This window comes from Sciurus vulgaris, assembly GCF_902686455.1.
Source record: "Sciurus vulgaris genome assembly, chromosome: 15".
In the NCBI taxonomy this organism is placed as follows: Eukaryota; Metazoa; Chordata; class Mammalia; order Rodentia; family Sciuridae; genus Sciurus; species Sciurus vulgaris.
Window position 1 is genome coordinate 17,397,599 of NC_136476.1, and position 19,753 is coordinate 17,417,351.

General features: G+C 43.5%; 1 protein-coding gene across 4 annotated transcripts in view; it reads right to left on the reverse strand.

The window, feature by feature from the left end:
* Positions 1-19,753, reverse strand: part of LOC306644775 (uncharacterized protein) — an 88,974-nt gene that overhangs the window by 2,754 nt on the left and 66,467 nt on the right. Inside the window, exons 1-2 of one of the 4 annotated variants that reach the window (XR_013759464.1) lie at positions 1,411-3,024; positions 1,100-1,220 (exon numbers count right to left, since the gene is read on the reverse strand). The exons of 2 other annotated variants lie outside the window; for them this stretch is intronic. The gene's annotated coding sequence lies outside the window, so the exon portion shown is untranslated. Of the gene's footprint in view, positions 1-1,099; positions 3,025-19,753 lie in introns of those variants that run through there. One more of the 4 variants, XR_013759465.1, reaches the window with a different exon arrangement.

Here is a 19,753-nt window from a genome sequence, read left to right on the forward strand (position 1 = left end):
GCAAAAGCAAAACCTTAAGGATCAGGATTGAGCTAAATAAGTCCAGGGACTAGGCAAGTAATTGAGATCTCAAAGGGAGTAAATGAAGGGAAGGAATTCCCAGAGAATTAAGCAAGAGTTCACACCAACCCACACACATCTGGTGAGAAGAGACCTAAGAGAGTAACTGTTGACCATTCATGACGTGCCAAGGACTTTAAATACATTCTCTCATTTAATCTCACAATAATCCTGTGTAGTAGGTGGTGATATTATCCCTGTATAGATGAGGAAACCAGGACTCAAAGATCTTCAATAACTTGCTTGTGGTCATGCAGAAACATACATGGAAGAGACTGTATTGAACCCAGATCTATTCAGCTCAAAAGTCCAGGTTTCTTTCATTACACTATTCTGTCTCCTTATATGCAAAAAAATTATATTAGAATACTATTGGAATCATCTTGCACATTTATTTTGGTTTTTCAGAGGCTGAAGTCTTAAGTTGAAGTAAGCATAACAAGTTCCACTCTCTAGTCTAATATATTTTGCCTTGTCACAGTTTATATCACCACACAATAATTATTGAATATCCATGAAGCATTGTGCTATGTTCTATAGGAGATGGAAAAGTGGGCTAAGCATAAGTGCTGTCCTCAAGGAACTTCTAGTCTATCTGCATAAAACAGATTGTGCGGCAGTAACAAATAACTTCTGAATTGTGTGTGTGTGTCGTTTTTGTTTGTTTGGTACTGAGGATTAACCCCAGGATGCTAAACCACTGAGCCACATCCCAAACCCTTCTTTGTTATATTTTATTTAGAGATAGGTCTCACTGAGTCGCTTAGCCTCTCTAAATTGGTGAGGCTGGCTTTGAACTTGTGATCCTCCTGCCTCAGCCTCCATAGCCACTGGGATTACAGGCATGCGCCACTACACCCAACTGACTTCTGGATCTTAATGGCTGAACACAACAAAGATTAGCTTCCTGCTCACCCCATATGCCCATTGTGAATCAGCTGGGTCTTCACTCAAAGACCCAGGCTAATGAACAATTGCCAGATAACCCCAACTTTGCCAGTCACCACTTCAAAGGGAAAGATTGTGGTCAGTCACTTACCAGCCTTTAACACTTCTTCCTCTGAAGGGACTCCTGGCAATTCTGCTCACATTTCTTTGGCCATGGCAAGTCAGCCCCATATAACTTCAAGGGGTTACAGAAGTACAGACCTACCACAAGTCTGATAATGGAGAAAACCCAAAAAAAATTGGATGAATAGCCATGATAACAACCACAGTCTGGGAAGAGAAGTGACCTCAAAGCCTCATACTCAACATTGCATAGCAACACAAGGCCAAACAATTAAGCACCCTCAGTGTGGACATATCCAGGGTTTATGTCCTAACAAATCAACAGAGAAGGAATCATACCTGGGCTAGAGGACTCAGCGAAATATCCTGAGGAAGTGAAGACCTATGTTGAGCCCTCAAGAGTGGGAAGAACTCAGATGGACCAACAAGACCAGACCAGTTGCATCCACCTTGGCCTTCCTTAGGGTGATGGTAACCCACTACTATTCACCCTCATGAATGACATAGATGATTCCAGACCTGGAGAAATGAACACCTGAAAGCAAGAATATGCACCATAGGCTTGAGGGGAAGAGGGCCCATCATAGTTGAGGAGAGTGCTGGAGTCAGAGAGAAATGGCAGCTGGCCAAGGCATTAGTTGAGAAGATATGGAATATCTTCAAACAGAAGAAAACTGTGATGAGAGTAAGATGTTAGGGATTGTAACCTGTGGCTACATTCTTTCAATGATTCCTTCCTTCATCTATTTTGCATAGGAGATGCAAACGTGTGAAACTTGATTCCTGTCCTTAAAGGATTGAGAAGGACTGAATAGGCTAAGTTGCTAAATGGGGTTGGGGTGGTGGTGAGGAATCTAGCAGGGAAGGAGGCTGGAGCCAGCACAGCTAGAGGAAAGTGGAGAGTGGACACTTTGAGGAGATAGAGGAGGTGGGCATCTGGCAATGGCAGAAAAGACTATTGGAATGGAGATTATTTTCAAAGGGGACTTTATGAAGTTGGCTCTATGGTGTTCAGTGTAAGCCTTCCACTTCTCTCATGAGCATTTCAATAAAATTTACATTACTGAAATACTTTGGGAGGTGACTTGAGAGGTCACAAGTGGGCAAGTGTGTTGCAGTGAAGTGTTGACTATGGCCTTAGAGTGGGTACAGGGTGTGAGCAGGGACTTCCCAAGAGGGTCCAGTCATGTTTAGTTACATAGATCTGTGCAATCAGATTTATAAAGGACAAAGTGGCTTGCACTAGAGTGAGAGAGTTAGTCAAGAAAGGAGATGAAAGATGATCCTGATAGCAGATATTGAAGATCTGCATGGAGCACATTCCAGTTCAGGCACTAAGAGCCGCATATGCAAACGCACCAGAGGATGGAGAGGCCTGGCTTGATTGAGTAACTCCAAGCAGACATTGATGGACAGGAGTATGAGGGATAAAGTCAGGAGAGGCACGTTATGTAATCTAACGCAACAGTCAGCATTCATGAAAATACGTTTAAACCAGGCACTGCAGCCCACACCTGTAATCCCTGCGACTCGGGAGGCTGAGCAACTTAGCCAGGCCCTATGCAACTTAGTGAGACCCTGTCTCTAAAAAAAAAAAATTAAAAGGGCCAGGGATGTGGCTCAGTGGTTATCTGCCTCTGGGTTCAATCCCTGGCACCAAAAAAAAAAAAAAAAAAGGAGAAGATCTAAAGATGTAACTCAGTGGTAAAACACTCCTGGGTTTAATTCCCAGTGCCAAAAAAAAAAAAAAGTGTCAGTTCACCTTCAGAATTATTCATTCAGCATTTATTGGCCTTGAATCCTTTGCAGCTTTCCTGTGATTACCAAAAGCTTTTGCTGTGATTTAGGCAAAAAACTGATAAATTCGTGATTTCCTACTTGCCAATTGGTAACAAAATGGCAGGTGCAGAATGAACTTTTCTAAGGATACACTGACTTATTTATATTCACCTCTCATGTGCAGCCTGCCAATATTTACCTTGCTGCTAAGCACCACCTCTCTGTGTGCCAAGATCCTTCAGGTCCTGCGTCCTAGCAGGTGAAGGATTGCCTGAGACAGCAGCAAACAGAAGCAGAAAGCTGTGACTATTAAGACACACTTCTTAACTTACAGTCGACTGTCAGGTAGGAAAATTTATCTCCACTGATCAGAGCCAAAACGATCCCGAGGATGGGGTGTCTGAGTACGCCTGTGTACTTTTACCTATCCACCTGGGAAATCTCTCCATCTGCATTTATTTCATCTCATTAATCTCGTGCATTTCCCCTGCCCCTTTCTCCACACATGCTCATACAAGGCGCTGTCAATTTTACAATCTGAGGAATCACTAGAGCAAGAATAGAAGGAAATAGATACTTAGCCTCCCAAAGAGAATGCAGGATAGAGTATACTTTTGTTGAGAAGTTAAGTACGAGGAATCTAAGAATGTGTATTTCATTTAGAATGTGAGCCTATTTAAACAACATCAGACTTCATTAAAATGTCATTCAGATTTCTTCGTAATAATTCATTCAGATTCTACCCAGTTTTCTCCTGTTTCTAAATTCAACTCTAGAGTTGACACTACATTTTGGTCCCCTAGAACAATACAGTCACTTTGACCTGGATATTCCTTTTTCCTAACCACCAAAATAATGGTGGTGGGTGAAAAACCTCATGTCACTCTCAGGGATCATACATTATGTATTTCTAGCCCAGTTTCAACTAGAGGCTAGCGAACACTGTGAGGAAAGTAAAGGAACTCCAAGCCATTCGTTCAGTCAGTAAATATTTAATCAACGGTCACTATGTTCTAGAAACTATGTGCTGAGAGCAAACAAAACATGGCCCCTGATGTCCTGGAGCCAGCCAATTCACAGGGGACATGCTCATCCATCCAATAATCACACAAATCATTATGAACCTAGCACCAAGGTAATGGTGACAAAGGACGACTCTAGAGAGCATAAGCAGGAAGCCTGACCTAACCTGGGGGAGGGGGAGAGGAAGGCCCTTGAGAAAGTGAAGTCCAAGTGTTCATCTAAAGGGCAAACGGAGTGTGTATATGCATGCACCTTTGCCTCACTTCTCTTCTTTGCTTTTTGGGATTTGGGGTTTGTTTTTGTTTGGTTGGTTGTATTTTGTTTTGCTTTTTAATGTGTTTTTGTCATATTTATCAAGTTGGTTTTTTTTTTTGTTTTTTTTTTTTTTTTTTTTGTAGGTGGACCCTTTATTTTAAATTATTTATTTTTATGTGGTGCTAAGGATCGAACCCAGTACCTCACAAGTGCTAGGCAAGTACTCTACTGCTGAGCCATAACCCCAGCCCCGGTTGTTTTTGTTTTGTTTTGTTTTGTTTGTTTTGTTTTGTTTTTGTACCAGGGATTGAACTCAGAGGCACTTAACCACTGAGCCACATCCCCAGCCCTTTTTTATGTTTTATTTAGAGACGGGGTCTTGCTAAGTGGCTTAGGGCCTCGCGAAGTTTCTGAAGCTGTCTTTGAACTAACCACCCGCCTGCCTCAGCCTCCAGAGCACCTGGGCTTATAGGCCTGAGTCAGGGCACCTGACTACTTCTCTTATTTGTAAGATAACTGTACTAACAGTATTTTGTCTGAGTTTGGGATCCCCAGAAGCAGACCTTGAGATGAAGACTGAGGGGAAGATGATTTTTAAAGAACTGTCTCTGAAGAAAACTGGTGGAGAAGGTGGGAAGTGAGACTGAGAGGGAAGGAGGCCAAGCATGATGGAGAATCAAGCCAAGTCCCATGGAGATGGGAAGTGAAGACAGGACTGGTCACACAGGGAGCAGGTAGCATTTGTTTCCTTGTTGGGGGCACAGCCGTGATAGTGTGTGGGAACACCGTGTGCAAGATGCAGAGGACGCAGGCAAAGCACACACATTTGCTAGAGTAGAGGTGCAGGTTCAGTGAAAGAAGGCACTTTCAGAACCGAGCACATGAGCACAGTGCCTGACACAGTGATGTTCCACAAATTAGCTTTCGTTGTAATTTTTCTGTACTGGGCACTGAACCCAGAGACTCAAGCATGCTAGGCAAGCACTCTACCACTGAGCTGCACCCCGAGTCCTTTTTACTTTATTTTGAGACAAGTTCTCACTAAGTTGCTGAGGCTGGCATGGAACTAGTGATCCTTCTGCCTCAGCCTCCTGAGTAGCTGGAATTACAGGGCATATGTCACCATGCTGGGCATCATTGTTAATTTTTTTTAATATTCTTTTTTAGTTGTAAATGGACACAATGCCTTTCTTTCTTCTTTCTTTCTTTCTATGTGGTGCTGAGGATCGAACCCAGTGCCTCACACAGGCAAGGCAGGCACTCAACCACTGAGCTACAATCATCATTGTTAATTTTTATTTGTTACCATGCATGTATGACCCGGGACAGGCTCTACTTTGTCCAGTTATCTCTGCCTGCCCAAATCCTCCAGGAAACCCTTCTCCCCACCACTCCCTGCCAGGTCTCCTGAGACAAACACAGATATAAATATAGCAATATATATTTATATTTCCCAGGATTGTCACATTTTGCTGAGCTCATAACAGAACTGAGCAAATAGCCCTGTCATCCTCTGTAATATATTCTATCATTCACTGGAGCTTCATCTCTCCCTGTCCTCCCGGGCTCCTGAAGCTCAGAAATTCATGTGCTCGGCTGCTTCTTAAATGTGATCTGTACCAACCTGATGTAATTCTCAGGCCTTCATTTTCTAGGCAAGTTGATAGAATTTTTAGGCCAAAGGGACTTCCTTCATCTGGTCATCTTGCTAAGCAATTGAACAATTGTTTGCTACTTCCAAAATCAGCATTTTAAATAAAAAGAAATGAACTGCAAATATGCCTAAGGATGAGTCACAAAAACATTATCCTGAGCAAAAAAAAAAAAAAAAGAAAAGAAAAAAAGAAAAAAAAAAAGCCAGGCTCAAAAGAATACACATGGTACAATGGTACAATTCCATATATTGGAAATTCTAGAACAGGCAAAATTGACCTAGGGTGAGAGGAGGCAGGTCAGTGGTTGCCTGAGGTTAGGGTTGAGGACAACAAATTTTGGAAATTGAGAACCTTCATTTCTTTTCCTTTTTATGGTACTGGATACTGAACCCAGAACACTTAACCACTGAGCCACATCCCTAGTCCTATTTACTTTTTACTTTGAAACAGGGTCTCCATAAGTTGCTGAGGCTGGCCTTGAACTTGTGAGCCTCCTGCCTCGGCTTCCCAATTCACTGGAATTACAGGTGTGTGCCACCACACCCACCTGAAAGTGTCCACATCTAGGTTGGGGAGGTATTTAGACTAGTGTTTACATTTGTCAACATTCATAGAACTGTATGCCTAACATGAGTGCATTTTATTGTATATAAATTATACCTCAATAAAACAATTTCAAAAACAAGTAAGTAGGTATTTTACTGTTTGACTGAGAGATCCAAAGTAGGCGCAAAAGTCATCGCAGGAAACTCCAACCAGCCAGACACATGGAAGTGTCTGAATTGTTTTCCAGCCACTCCCCCTAGCTTTTCTTTTGGCAAGAAGCCAGTCTTTATTATTTGCACTAACAAAGGGGAACAATGACAAGAAGAATCTAAAAAGAAAATAATCCACAGTCATTTACATCGAGAGGCAAATGTGTTTTGTGTTGATTCCCTGGAATTTGATAGAGTTGTGTACACTTGACATTCCCAAAGCACACTTCACAGGAAATAAGGAAGTCCCCTAGGAAGACCTGAATCGGGAGCAGAGAAGCAGTTCTCCTTTCTTGCCTGACTTCCCTTCTCCCTTCCCCTCTTTCCAAACAGGAAAGGCAAAGATTCACCTAACCCTGCTTCAACCAGGTTATCCTGTATGCTGCCTCAACCTTCATGAGATTTGTACCTCTGCATTAATGTCATTAATGTGCAGTAAAAATGGAAGGCGTGAAGATGTCTAAGCCATGGCAAAAAGGTTTGGGGGGAAAAAAAAGTTTTCTTGCAAATTAACTCATAATCTATTTGCAGATAATTGAAAACAGATTCTTAAAAAATCAGGTTCTGATATTTAACATGCAGTTTAACTGGCTCAGGCTCTGGGAGGTCTTTTCTGGCACACTGCACCCCCTTCCCCAAGCCCAGTCACTCCTGAGGCTGGATTTACCCCACCTCCTGTTCCCCACACTCTGTACTTTGCCCTTCATGGCACTTACCACGTGGAAGGCAAATGCCTGTTTACTAATCTGTGTTCTGGTTCAGACTGAGAGTTCTTTGAGAGCAGGGTCAGCTGAGGTCACATTGTATTCCCAGCTGCTAGAACAGTGGCAGGTTCATAGTAGGTGCTTAATAAAGAGTTGTTGATGTTGGATGCCATGGTACATGCCAGTAATCCCAGCAACTAGGAGGCTGAGGTAGGAGGACCATAAGTTCAAGACTAGCCTGGGCGACTTAGACTCTGTCTCAAAATAAAAAACAAAAAGGGCTGGGGATCTAGCTAAGTGATAGAGCACCCCTAGATTCAATCCCCACTATCCAGAAGGAAAAAAAAAAAAAAAAAGAGTTGTTAAGTTGTTATTGTTCTAGACACATAACATCAGAGTTTATTTAAGGTTTAGAAAATCAACTGCACAAACAGGAAAATTCTGGTGCTTCCAAAGGGAACTCCACCCAAGCAGAGTTCCAACAGGAAATACCAAAAAGTCAGTATCTAGCACAGAAATCATTGTGCCTGTGTTTCAAAGCAAACTCTTCAGAGCTGATCTCCAAGAGCTGTGGAATAGTCTATAAAATCCAACGTCTTATGAGCTGTCCATAAGAATTCTCCTCCAAGGCAAGTGACTGCAGAGGCGAGCAAGGAGGCTTCTTGTTACCTCAACCCCTTTGGGCAGCCAAAGCAGCACTGACTTTGGACTCAGTGAACCATGTTTGTCCACTGGACTTGGAGACTCAATAAATGGCAATACTAATACTTCCTGGGAAAGTGACTGCAAAGTGCCATCTGTGCATTCTTAAGGGCAATGCCCATTTTAACTGCCTACATTGGCAGAAACAGCAATAGCAAAATACACCTGAGACTTTAAAGTAGAGGAAAAAGAGGAGGAAGAATGAGGATGTTGACCTATAATCATAAGTTACTGCTCATTTTTCAAAAGCTGACTTCCAAGGTATGAATCACCCCAATCCCTCCTTTCCTTCCACGACCTCCTGGGTGTCCAATTTTGGGTCACTTGCTCCCTGGTGAATGAGGAGAGAGTACAGAGAGCCTAAGTCTGCTCAGCATGGCCACATTATTAACAACAGAATTGGGAAATAAACAACTGGCTCAGATGAGCATATGCAAGCAGCTCCCTCCCGCCTGAACCCCACCCAGTACTAGAGATTGAACCCAGAGGTGCTCTACCACTGAGCTTCATCCCCAGTCCTTTTTATTTTTTATTTTGAGACAGTGTCTCGCTGACCTGCTCAGACTGGCCTCGTACTTGTAATCCTCCTGCCTCAGCCTCCTGAGTCACTGGGATTACAGGCGTGTGCCACAGCAACCAGAAAGTAGCTGCATGTCAGTTTTCCATAAATTCACCTTGTTGGGGATCTAGGTATCAATGTGCAGACATTTGTTCATTGACTAATGACACTTCTTTCTTTCGCTAAAATACTTAGTTAAGAACTGATTTGAGGACTAAGGGTGTAGCTCAGCAGTAGAGCACTTGTCTAGCAGGCACAAGGCCCTGGGTTTGATCCCTGGCATCAGAGAATAATAATAATAATTATTATTATTATTATTATTATTATTATTATTAAGAAGAAGAAGAAGAGGAAGAAGAAGGAGGAGGAGAAGTCATCCATTTAAAAAGACAAGAAGTGATCTAGTGAATTTAATGTATTCTTTTGACCTATACCTGTTATATAAACTCACCCTGAGTTTAGGTAATGAATCCTGCCAATACATGGGGGGAAAACACAGAAATTCAAAAATGAAGACAATCAGGTCATCTCTTTGTGAAAGTTCAGCATGTACCCACCGTTGTGATTTCATTCATTAACTCATTCATTCAACAAAAGCAAAAGAACTCTGGAGTCTGGTTTGAATTCTGGTTCCACGTTTTACTAAGGATGTAACCTTAGTCAAATTGTACATCTGCTCCCTTGTAAGTTACAGGTCACAATAATTCCAACCTTAGAGATTAGTCATGTACACCGAGTAGTTTTAATTATTCATAATAATAGAAGTACTACTGTGTGTAATTATAATGCACCCATAAAAAATTTTTAAAAATAATGATAGTAGTAACAACTGTTGCTCAGAGTCTAGTACATGTACCATATATGGACTAGAGCCCTTGTGCCTTGTCCTTTGAAAGTGCCATACACATGTGGGAACAGCTGGAGCACAGCACAGCTGTTCACTCCACACTTCCCACTTTAAGAAGCTTCTTTCCAGCCTGCAGGCCTGAGAGGATGTGACTGCCCTCACGTTCACAGGCCACATGGAGACAGTGAAGGGAAGTTTTCACAAGGCGAGCTTTGCAAACAGCTGTGCTCCTACTAAGAGAAAGATAGTCCCATTAGGCCAAGCCATCTGACTGATACTGCATGAGTAGGAAGTACAAAAGAAAAAGAGAGGAAAGAAGGAAGGAAGGAAGGAAGGAAGGAAGGAAGGAAGGAAGGAAGGAAGGAAGGAAGGAAGAAGGGAGGGAGGAAGGGGGGAGAGAGAGAGGGAGGGAGAGAGAAAGAAAGAAAGAGAGAGAGAAAGAAAGGAGGAAGGGAGGGAGGAAGGAAGGAAGGAGGGAGGGAGGAAGGGGGGAGAGAGAGAGAGGGAGGGAGAGAGAAAGAAAGAAAGAAAGAAAGAGAGAGAGAAAGAAAGGAGGAAGGGAGGGAGGGAGGAAGGAAGGAGGGAGGGAGGAAGGGGGGAGAGAGAGAGAGGGAGGGAGAGAGAAAGAAAGAAAGAAAGAAAGAAAGAAAGAAAGAAAGAAAGAAAGAAAGAAAGAAAGAAAGAAAGAAAGAAAGAAAGAAAGAAAGAGAGAGAGAGAGGGAGGGAGGGAGGGAGGGAGGGAGGGAGGGAGGAAGGAATGTAAGTAAGTCAGGCCTTTCTAACACAGAGATGTGGTGAGCACAACAGTTTCTCCAAATATGTCCCTCCCTAACCACAGGTGAAGCACAGCATTTTGTAAATACTGCAAGGGGTGCCAGAACAGTCAATAAATAGTTATCATGCCTTCCCTGGGATAGGCAAAGTAGGTAAATCATTGGAGGCCCTCCCCTGAAGGAATTTGGTAAATGTTTGGTGACTTAAAGAGAAAGTTTGAAAGATCAGTTCTAAGTTTATCAAAATTCCACAGCTTTTTACCTGCCCGGCTCTTTGAGACCAATTTCTTCAGAGCCTTCAGGTGACCCTTCTTGTCAGAGATGTCAAGCCACAGGGAAGGATCCGTGGCTGGTCCACCACTGTGCCCCTCACAGCACCCAACAGTGTGCCAAGCATGTAGTGTAGACTCCCCGTATATGCAGTGCACTCGGATCAGAGCGCTGATCTGCCCAGAGGAAAGAGCGCAACACATCCCCCACGCTGCGTGAAACACAGGGCCCCAAGGGCAGAGGAAGAAGGGTGGTGCTCCAGGCCATGGAGCCAGGGATGTGGGCAGGAAGAGGACCCAAGGCCTTGACTTCTCGCTTTGCATATACACTTTCCCAAGGAAAGTAAAGCCCCATTTGGAAGAGAGGTTTTGATTCAAATAAATAACCTTGAGGATGGAAAAATATGAAAACAGTCGTCCCCTTTGGTTTCTTTTCGCATTGCATTTTTTTTGAGGGGGTTACCGGGGATTGACTCAGGGGCACTCAACCACTGAGCCACATCCCCAGCCCTACTTTATATTTTATTTAGAGACAGGGTCTCACTGAATTGCATAGTGCCTCGCTGTTGCTACGCTGGCTTTGAACTTGTGATCCTCCTGACTCAGCCTCCAGAGCCACTGGGATTACAGGCATGCGCCACTGTGCCTGGCTTCACATTGAAGTTTTTCTTTTTCTTTTTTTGCGGTGCTGGGGATTGAACCAGGGCCTTGTGCTTGCGAGGCAAGCACACTATGCACTGAGCTACACACAGTGAATTTTAAAGACCACTAAAAGAGAATTTGTTCTGTTATATCTAACAAATGTATGTGTATATGTTAGGTAGGTTCAAGGATACCGAGATGGTGGAGACAGGGTATTAGAAAGAAGCTGCTGGAGGACAAGGCAAGGAGTCCAGTCCCTGTTTAAGATAAGTCTCAGCACCATGACAACTCCTACCACTGAGGACTTATCACCCTGACAACTCCCATCACAGGTTCAGTATTTTAAAATGACCAATGGGGTAAAGTGGGCAGTATTCCAATTAGGTTTTCTGAAGTAACCAAGGGCGGCGGGAAAATTGGATGATATTCTAATCAGGTATCACGGGGTAACCAGTGAGGGCAAATGGGGTAAGGTCTTCAATCAGGTCTGTGTAGGGAAGACAATGCTTCCCAGCTCAGCACAAAAGACACTGATTTCCAGTCATGGGTGCTTGGGCTTCTCTTCCTCAGACCACTCTGCTCTACCTTATGAGTGCTACTTTTACCTTCACCTTCAATAAATCTGTACTTTGCCTGTTATTTGTGTGTGTGTTGCTCAATTCTTTGTTTAGGACGCCAAGGACCTGCACCCCAACTGGACACCCTGTTGACAACATATACACACACTTCTTTGTGCATGTGTATCTATCCTTAGTGTCAGATTGTGTAGTTGATATATGTATGTAAGTGTATATTTATAGATAATATATAGCATTGTGTATGTATAGATAGCATATGTGTTATATGCATGTAGTATACATATAAATAACATACAGATAGATAAGTTGATAGATTAAATATCCATCTATTTATTATGGGGTTATTAGGACATAATAATAAGTTGAAAATGTCCTTCGTCAAAAGTGGGCTTAGGGCCAGGCTGTAGCTCAGTGGCAGAGTTCTTTCCTAGCATGTGTGAGGCACTGGATTCGATCTCTAGCACTGCATAAAAATAAATTAATTAATTAAATAAAGGCATGCTGTTCATCTAAAATTACAAAAAAAAAAAAATTCTTTTTAAAAAGTGGGCTTAGGGGCTAGGGAGATAGCTCAGTCGGTAGAGTGCTTGCTTTGTAAGCACAAGGCCCTGGGTTCAATCCCCAGCACCCCCCCCCAAAAAAAAAAGTGGGCTTAACATATTTTTTAAGGAAAAAAATTCTGGACACTAGTGTATTTAAGATGAAGAAAAATTAGTAGTTGAAAAAAATTTAAGGTGTAGTTCCTCTTTTGATGTAATTATTTGTTTTTTGTGTGTTTGATGTATAATGCATGCTTTTTTTATCATTTTTATTTAAATTTGAATAGCCATGACAAAAATAATGGGCATAATACACCTAACTTACAATGAATACACGGCAGTCTCATGCTCACATGATCAGCTGGGAGCTACGGCCACTGCCCACCACCTAAGAACATCATACCACATCTCACTAGCCCAAGAAAAAAATCAAAATTCAAAATTGAAGTTACACCTTCTACTGAATGTGTCTCATTTTACACCACCATGATTGAGGACTATCTATAAAGATATGCATATAGGTGTATGTGTTGTGCATGTGTATATATGTACACACACATATATATGTAAAAAATTCAGGCATGAGCCAGGTATGGTGGAGCAAGCCTTTAATCCCAGCTACTTAGGAAGTTGAGGCAAGAGGATCACAAGTTTGAGACCAGCCTGCAACTTAGCAAGACCCTGTCTCAAAATGAAAAATAAAAAGAATTGGGAATGTAGCTCAGTGGTAGAATGCCCCTGGGAAATTTTTTTTTTTTTTTTTTTTTTTTTCCAGAAATGGCCTATTGGATTATTTGGTTGGTTCCTGAAGAGCTTTAGCTGTATGAAGAACCAAGGTGCTAAACAGGAAAGAATCCTTTGTAATGAAACATGAGTCTCCATTCTGAAGAAGAGTTTTCAGTGAAGAAAGCAACTGCTCAGAATGATGCTGTCCTCTCCTCCTGCTCTGCTCCTTCAGTCCCCTGACCTGCACCATGACGCCTTGGTGTTATGATGTGGAAAATGCTGGGGAAAAGGTCTGCAGCTGCTGCAGCAAAACAGCACAGCAGAGGAGGATGCCTCCTGGTGGGGAGGGAGCTGAAGCTGGAGGAGAGCCCCAGGACAGCCCTGGGTGCAGCGCGTGAAGGAAGAAAATGGGATTTGCTCCATGCAAACTGAGCAAGGGCTGAGCCAAGGAAACGCCATCTGCTTGTCCCTGGCCCTTTCAGCCAGATCCACCCCACCCCACCCCACCCCAGCACTACCCTGCCCCCTCAGCCAAGGATCTGAAGGGAATCTCTGCCCCACCCAAGTTTGGAACCAGCTGAGTCAAAAGGAATCAGACAAATGCAGACTGAAAACACCATCCTTATGACTCCTAAAATCTGGGTGGGAAGATGTATTCAGGTGTATAATGTATTTAGGTGCTTTCTGTTAGGTGTGGGGAGGGCATATGCATGTAACCCCAATGACACAGAGGTCAAAGCCCTGAATCAGGCAGCCTTGTCCCCCCCATCCCCCGCCCCCAGTCCTAGGCAACGAAATGCTTAACAGACCCACAACAAAGGCAAACAAGGCTCCCTAGGCAGAAGATGAAGGAACAAAGCAAAATTGGATCCCCGCTGGCAAGTCAGTCCCAAATGGGGTAGAAACTGAGGCACAAAACTCCATTCTCTCTCCCGAACTCATCATTCTGCTTAAGCACCCATCCTCTCCTGGGACGGCAGTCAAAGGTTTTAGATAAACCAGGAATGTTACCATAATAGAAAGTCCCTTTATAGAAGGGACATAATGGCTGGGAAGTAGGAGCCCTCCCCCAATAGGAGCCAAGACACAAAGCCCATCCCTCATGACACAGTAAGCATTCTCCAAATGGCTCCTACCATGACGCTCTTCTTCATAGACTTGACTTCACACGGACTGTGCCCCTGACTTTCCAGACCTCAACTCTGTTTGCAGCCACCCCTCTGTCTTTTGGGTCCTGCACTCTTACATGAAGGCAAGGAGTAACTCCTAGACCCAAGCCTTTTACTTCAGTGACTTGGTGGAAGTGGCACTTTACACAAGGGAGGGAATGGAGACAGAGAAGCAGATGAGATGGGAGTATCTGCCTCCTAACCTCTTCCGCATTGCACCCCAAAAGGCTCAAACGAGGTATTCTAAATCCTGTACTTCATATTGCTGATCAGAGCTAGAAGAGAATTGTGGTACAATAAGAAATCTATTTGGTGTTTGCTCCCAGTTCCTAGCTCTGAGCTTCTGAAACTCTTGGGATTTCCCGAGTGATGGAAGTGTCTTTTGCTAAAAATGACAGTTCCTTTTGATCACACCTGCCTTTACACTAATGGTGCCTTAGGGTGGATCCCCTAGATAGTCTCAGAATGGACTGAACCTGGAGAAGTTTTAGCCTCACCCACCAGCCTCTGGGAGGAGATGGAGAGAGGAGATTAAATTCTATAGAAAACCTAAAACAATAGGATTTGACAAGATTCCAGATTGCTGAGCATGTGGAGGTTTCGGAAAGATCATGCCCTACAGAAGGCACTGAAGCGTTACATCCTTCCCACATCTCTTGCCCTATGTATCTCTCCCAACTGGTATTCATCTATATCCTTCTAATATCCAATATTATAAATAAACCAGTGTATGTAAGTGTTGACAAAAGCTCGGTCCTTGTTTCCAATGCCAATCCAATAATGAGGACATAGTTTTGAGAAAAAAAACAGAAAAAGGTTTATTGCTTTGCTAGCGAAGGGGAAACACAGGGGACTCCTGTCCCAGAGGCTGTGGTTCTGCCCATCAGCTGGAACAGGGGGATTTTAAGGAGGTGATTCAAAGGCTACATTTCACATGTTCTCTGTCTGGAGCTGTAATTCACTTGCTAATTTGGGAGAAAGTCATTTCTGAGATCTTCTGGTGCCATCCCCGAAGTCTGGAATACTTTGTTCCTATGGTAGGAATGTATTCAAGGACAGATAACTCTGCTAGGATGAGGAAGAAAGGTAATCCTGTTTCCCCTGAGATTAGGGATGGGGAGAGATTAGGGAGGAGCGGGGAGAAGAAAAGAAAGAAACATGTCCATTTAAAAATAAGTTGTAGGAGCTGAAGAAATAGCTCCTTTTGGAGAGCGCTCGCCTAGCATGCGCAAGGACAGCGGTTCGAATCCCCGGCCCCTCAAGCGGGGGTGGAGGGACAACAAAACTCTAAAAATAAGATGTAGTGGCAGAGCAGCAAGCATCATATTCAAAGTATAAAGTGGACCACTGTTACATAAGTGTTTTCCTGAGTTCTGGGAACCATCTAACACATTAATCAAACCTAAGAAAGGGGCTAGGGTGGTAGCTCAGTAGTAGAATGCTTTCCTAGCACATGTGAGGCACTGAGTTTGATCCTCAGCATCACATTAAAAAAAATAATAATAATAAATTAATTAAATAAAGGTATTGTGTCCATCTACAACTAAAAATACTTAAAAAAAAAAAAAAAGCTGGATAAGGTGGCGCATGCCTGTAGTCCCAGCTACTTGGGAGGCGGAGTCAGGGGGATCAAAAGTACAAGGTCAAGCCTGGGCAACTTAGTGAGACCGAGTCTCAAAATAAAAAAGGTTTTTAAACAGGACTGTCACAGTGCCTACCTAACTTGTGCAAGGCTCTGGTTTGATCTCCAACACTTCCAAAAAGAAAAAAAAAGCACAACAACAAAGAACCCAAGGAAGAATCGTAAGAACCTGGACTTCAAGTCAGTTGGGTAGAAGTATAGGTGACAACCTACTACTTGCCATTGGCCTCTGCAGTGGCGGTATCTTGTGGAACTGAGCCCTAAACTGGTGGGACCCACCATTGCCTCCAGGTAGACAGTGGCGGCAGTTAACTGCCCTAGAGGACCCTATCCTGGAAGGGTGACGTGTTGGATGCATGAACCAAGGGGAAGAATTGTTCTTTCTTTGCAGAAGTCAGAGTCGACCCTAAGACATGCTTCTGGGTTTACAAAGCTCAGCCTTCCCCAGTGATCTTTGCTCCTGCGCTGTCAGTAAACATCTGCATGGAACACTTATGAGGTGGGAGGCCCTGTACTAGGTGCTGGGGACACAAGGCACAATCCCAGCGCTAACGAGATTTATAAGAATCTATGAGCCAAACAAGAATTTGTTGAGCACCTATTCTGCACCCCATGTGCCTGTGTTCAGCAAACACCTCTGAGATTTGGCCCCTCCCAATCTGCTGAATGCCACAGTGACAAGGACTGATAATGGAACCCCTGGAAGCCAGGTTCCCTTTGCTTTTATTTTGTTTATTTATTTATTCATTTATTTTTGCAGTACTAGGGAATAAACCCAGGACCTTGTGCATGATAGACAAGTGCTCTATCACTGAACGATATCCTTTATTTTATTTTATTTATTTTGAGGCCGGTTCTCACTAAGTTGCTGAGACTAGCCTGGAATTTGTGAACCTTCTGCCTCAGCCCCCTGAGTAGCTGGCATTACAGGTGTGAGTCACTATGTTAGGTTTAGTTCTCTCTTTTTCTTTTTTGAGAAGAGAAGCATGGTGGACAGTTTAGAAAAACAAAATAAATGGCTGATTCACTTTTCTGAAATGATGTGTCTCTCATGGAAGAGTGCACAAATTCTGAAGAGGATCAGTAGGTGTTACCCTTAGGTAGGTAAAACCAACCTAAAAAAATAATAATAACCTTCTACAGCTTTAAAAATGTAAAAGGGGTGAGAATCTGCACCCCGCCCTTTATGGGGCATGACTGCTGACCCCACACAGCTCCTAAAGAGATGGGTCTGTACATTTTTAGACACCATAGAAAGATCCCTTTCTGACTGGGCTTCTTCAGAGCATTGTACATTTTGATAAAATTTTAAAACAACACAGCAGGCAAAAGAATAAAGGCTTTTCCCTCCTTTCGTCTCAATATAACTGTGTATGAAGGGCAGAGAGCCAAAAAGTTCATGTCCAGAAACTCAGGTACTATTTGTAGCTCCCTAATGAGAAAAACTTTTTTGGACATTTACTCATCCATTCATTCTGTTATCTCAAAACCTGAGGATAGACACTTAGTAGGTACTCATCATGGGCTTATCAAATGGATTGAATAAATGAATGAAGCAATGAATGAATGAAATATCCCCAAATTAGTCCCGAGTCCATACACATTCCCACAAGCACTGGTGAATTCAGGACTTGTCAAGAGCAACTATTTTGTTTATGCCCCACCAGAGACTGGAAGCAGAGAAATCCTTTTTTATTTATTTGCTTTAACTTTTTATTTTTTATTGGTACTAGGGATTGAACTGAGGGCCACCGAGCTACAACCTCAACTCATTTTATTTATTCTGAGACAGGATCTTGAGAAGTTACCAAGACTGACATTGAACTTGTGATCCTCCTGCCTCAACCTCCCAAAGTAGCTGGGATTTCAGGCACCATGGCACCCAGCTTGCAGAGAAGTTCTTATGTGCTGACCCCAAAAAGGAAGAAACTGAATGAAGACGTAGAATGGACTCACTCCAAATGAGTGCTGAACCCAAGAATTAGAGAACTAGAGAGATGAGAAAGTCAACCATTCTGAGGCCCACCCAACAGGTCAAAAATTATCTCAGTTTAAGTACAAATGTTCACCTATCTTTTACTATGTGTGGTGGATACCATAGTGAATCAGACCACGCATGCCTTTTCTTCCAGTTTACTTTCTCTGGTGGCCCCACTGTGCTTCACAGTTTCCGCCATCTTGGTTGACCTGCTCTCCACTCCCTCCCAAATGCCTTCAATTCCCTGCCCTCTCTCCCCTGCCAAACACACCTGGCAAACCTTCACCTGTGTGAAACCTAAGAGCCACCTCCTCAGTTCCAGCTCAGCGTTGCAAGAAAAAGTCACACAACAGTGCCAGCTGCTGTCATTTATATTACATGACCCAAACCCAGCCTTCTCCAAGTTTTTCCACTTTGGTAAATTACACCATCACTCGTTCAGATATTCAAGCTAGAAACTTCCCTGGAGTTTCCCTTCTTCATGCCCCCCATCTAACCCATCACCAAGATATAAATGCCATACCCAATATGAACCCCAAATCCACCTCTGCTTTCCATCTCCTTCAGCCATGACCTTGTCCAGCTCTCTGCCCCCCCCCCCCCATACCATCATCTGGACCACTGGAACACTCTGAAAGGCAGCTATGCTAAGCATTCTACCACCAACGCCTCTATGAAACTCTCTGAATTATTTCCCACTTTCTGGTCCTTCTGGTTTATTCACTGAAAAAACCCAAAGTGAACTATTAACTCCTCACCTGAATAGCCTGCACATCCGCCCCCATCCAGTGCTTCAGGGTTCACCAACCTGACTTCCAACACCCATCCTGTATTTCTTTGCCAGGAAGTTTTCTCCGGCCATGAAGCTGCTTTGCCTACACAGCACTCCACTGCTGTTCCCCCAACAGACCTCAAGTAGTGACTGACAGGATAGGTTGAATAAATACCCCAGTTCTTGCATCCCTCAAGCGGGATAATGTGAGGGGTGTAGTCTAGAATGGCCCCCTGCGCTCCCAAGAGGAAGAAAGTTCCAGTTGCCCACAGTGAAATGTGAATTATCCTTTACAGGGCTTCTTCCCTTTCTTGCCTCAGTCCTTCACTTCTCTGTTGCTGCATCTTTATACTACCTCCCAAATAAACTTGGTCTTGGTCTTCCTGTGGGGAAAACCAGGCTAAAGCAACATCTCATCTCTGCCTATAGTCCTTACGATGGCACGCCACGGCCTTTGGGATAAATTGCAAAATCCTTGACTTTTCCTAGGAAGCCCTGCAGGTGCTCTTACCCACCTCTCTAGTTTTCACTGCCCATCGTGCTTCTTCCCCACAACACTGGTGCACCGCTGTCTCCTTTCAGCTCCGTGAGCGTGCTAAGCCCTCTTGCTCCTCAGGGCCTTTGCATGCTCTGTTCTCTTGACCTGGAACACCCTCACCCGGCTCTTCACGGGCATGACTGCCCCTCCTCCTTCAGGTCGCTGATCAAATATCCTTTCTCAGCCAGGCCTTCCTTCATCAACCCATTCAAACTAGGTTTTCCTGTTGTTCTCTCTCTGGACAACCTTCATTTCCTCATGCCACTTAACACAATTTACAGCCCTGTTTGTGTGTTTGCTGGTCTAAAGTCTGTTTCTCCACCAGAATGGAAGCTCCAAGAAAAAAGATCTCCTTGGCTTTCTTAAGCAGAACCTAGCATATTGGAATCCATCAATTCTTTTTTCTAGTTTGCTTTTTCAGAGATTGAACAAAGATATGTTCCTTGCCCTCAAGGAGCCCAGGGTAGTGGAAGAAACTTGTATACAAATGGATCCTTTCCACGAGGTGTCAGAGGTCAGATAGCCGTGGCCAGAAGGCACCCGTGGAGCACAGGGGAGGGGAACAAACCCACAGTTCCGAATAAAAGAAATGACACCTCAGTTTGCTAGCCCCATAGCCTCCAAGTTCCCTGATGTACAAAAAGTAAACAAATTCTTTCCTCATTTCTCATTTCTCTATCCCCAGTGCTGGCCTAGTAAATACCCCAGGGTAGATGCTTAGTAAACATCTATTGCTTGAATAAGTGACTGAGTGATAAACTCCAAATCAAGGTTTAA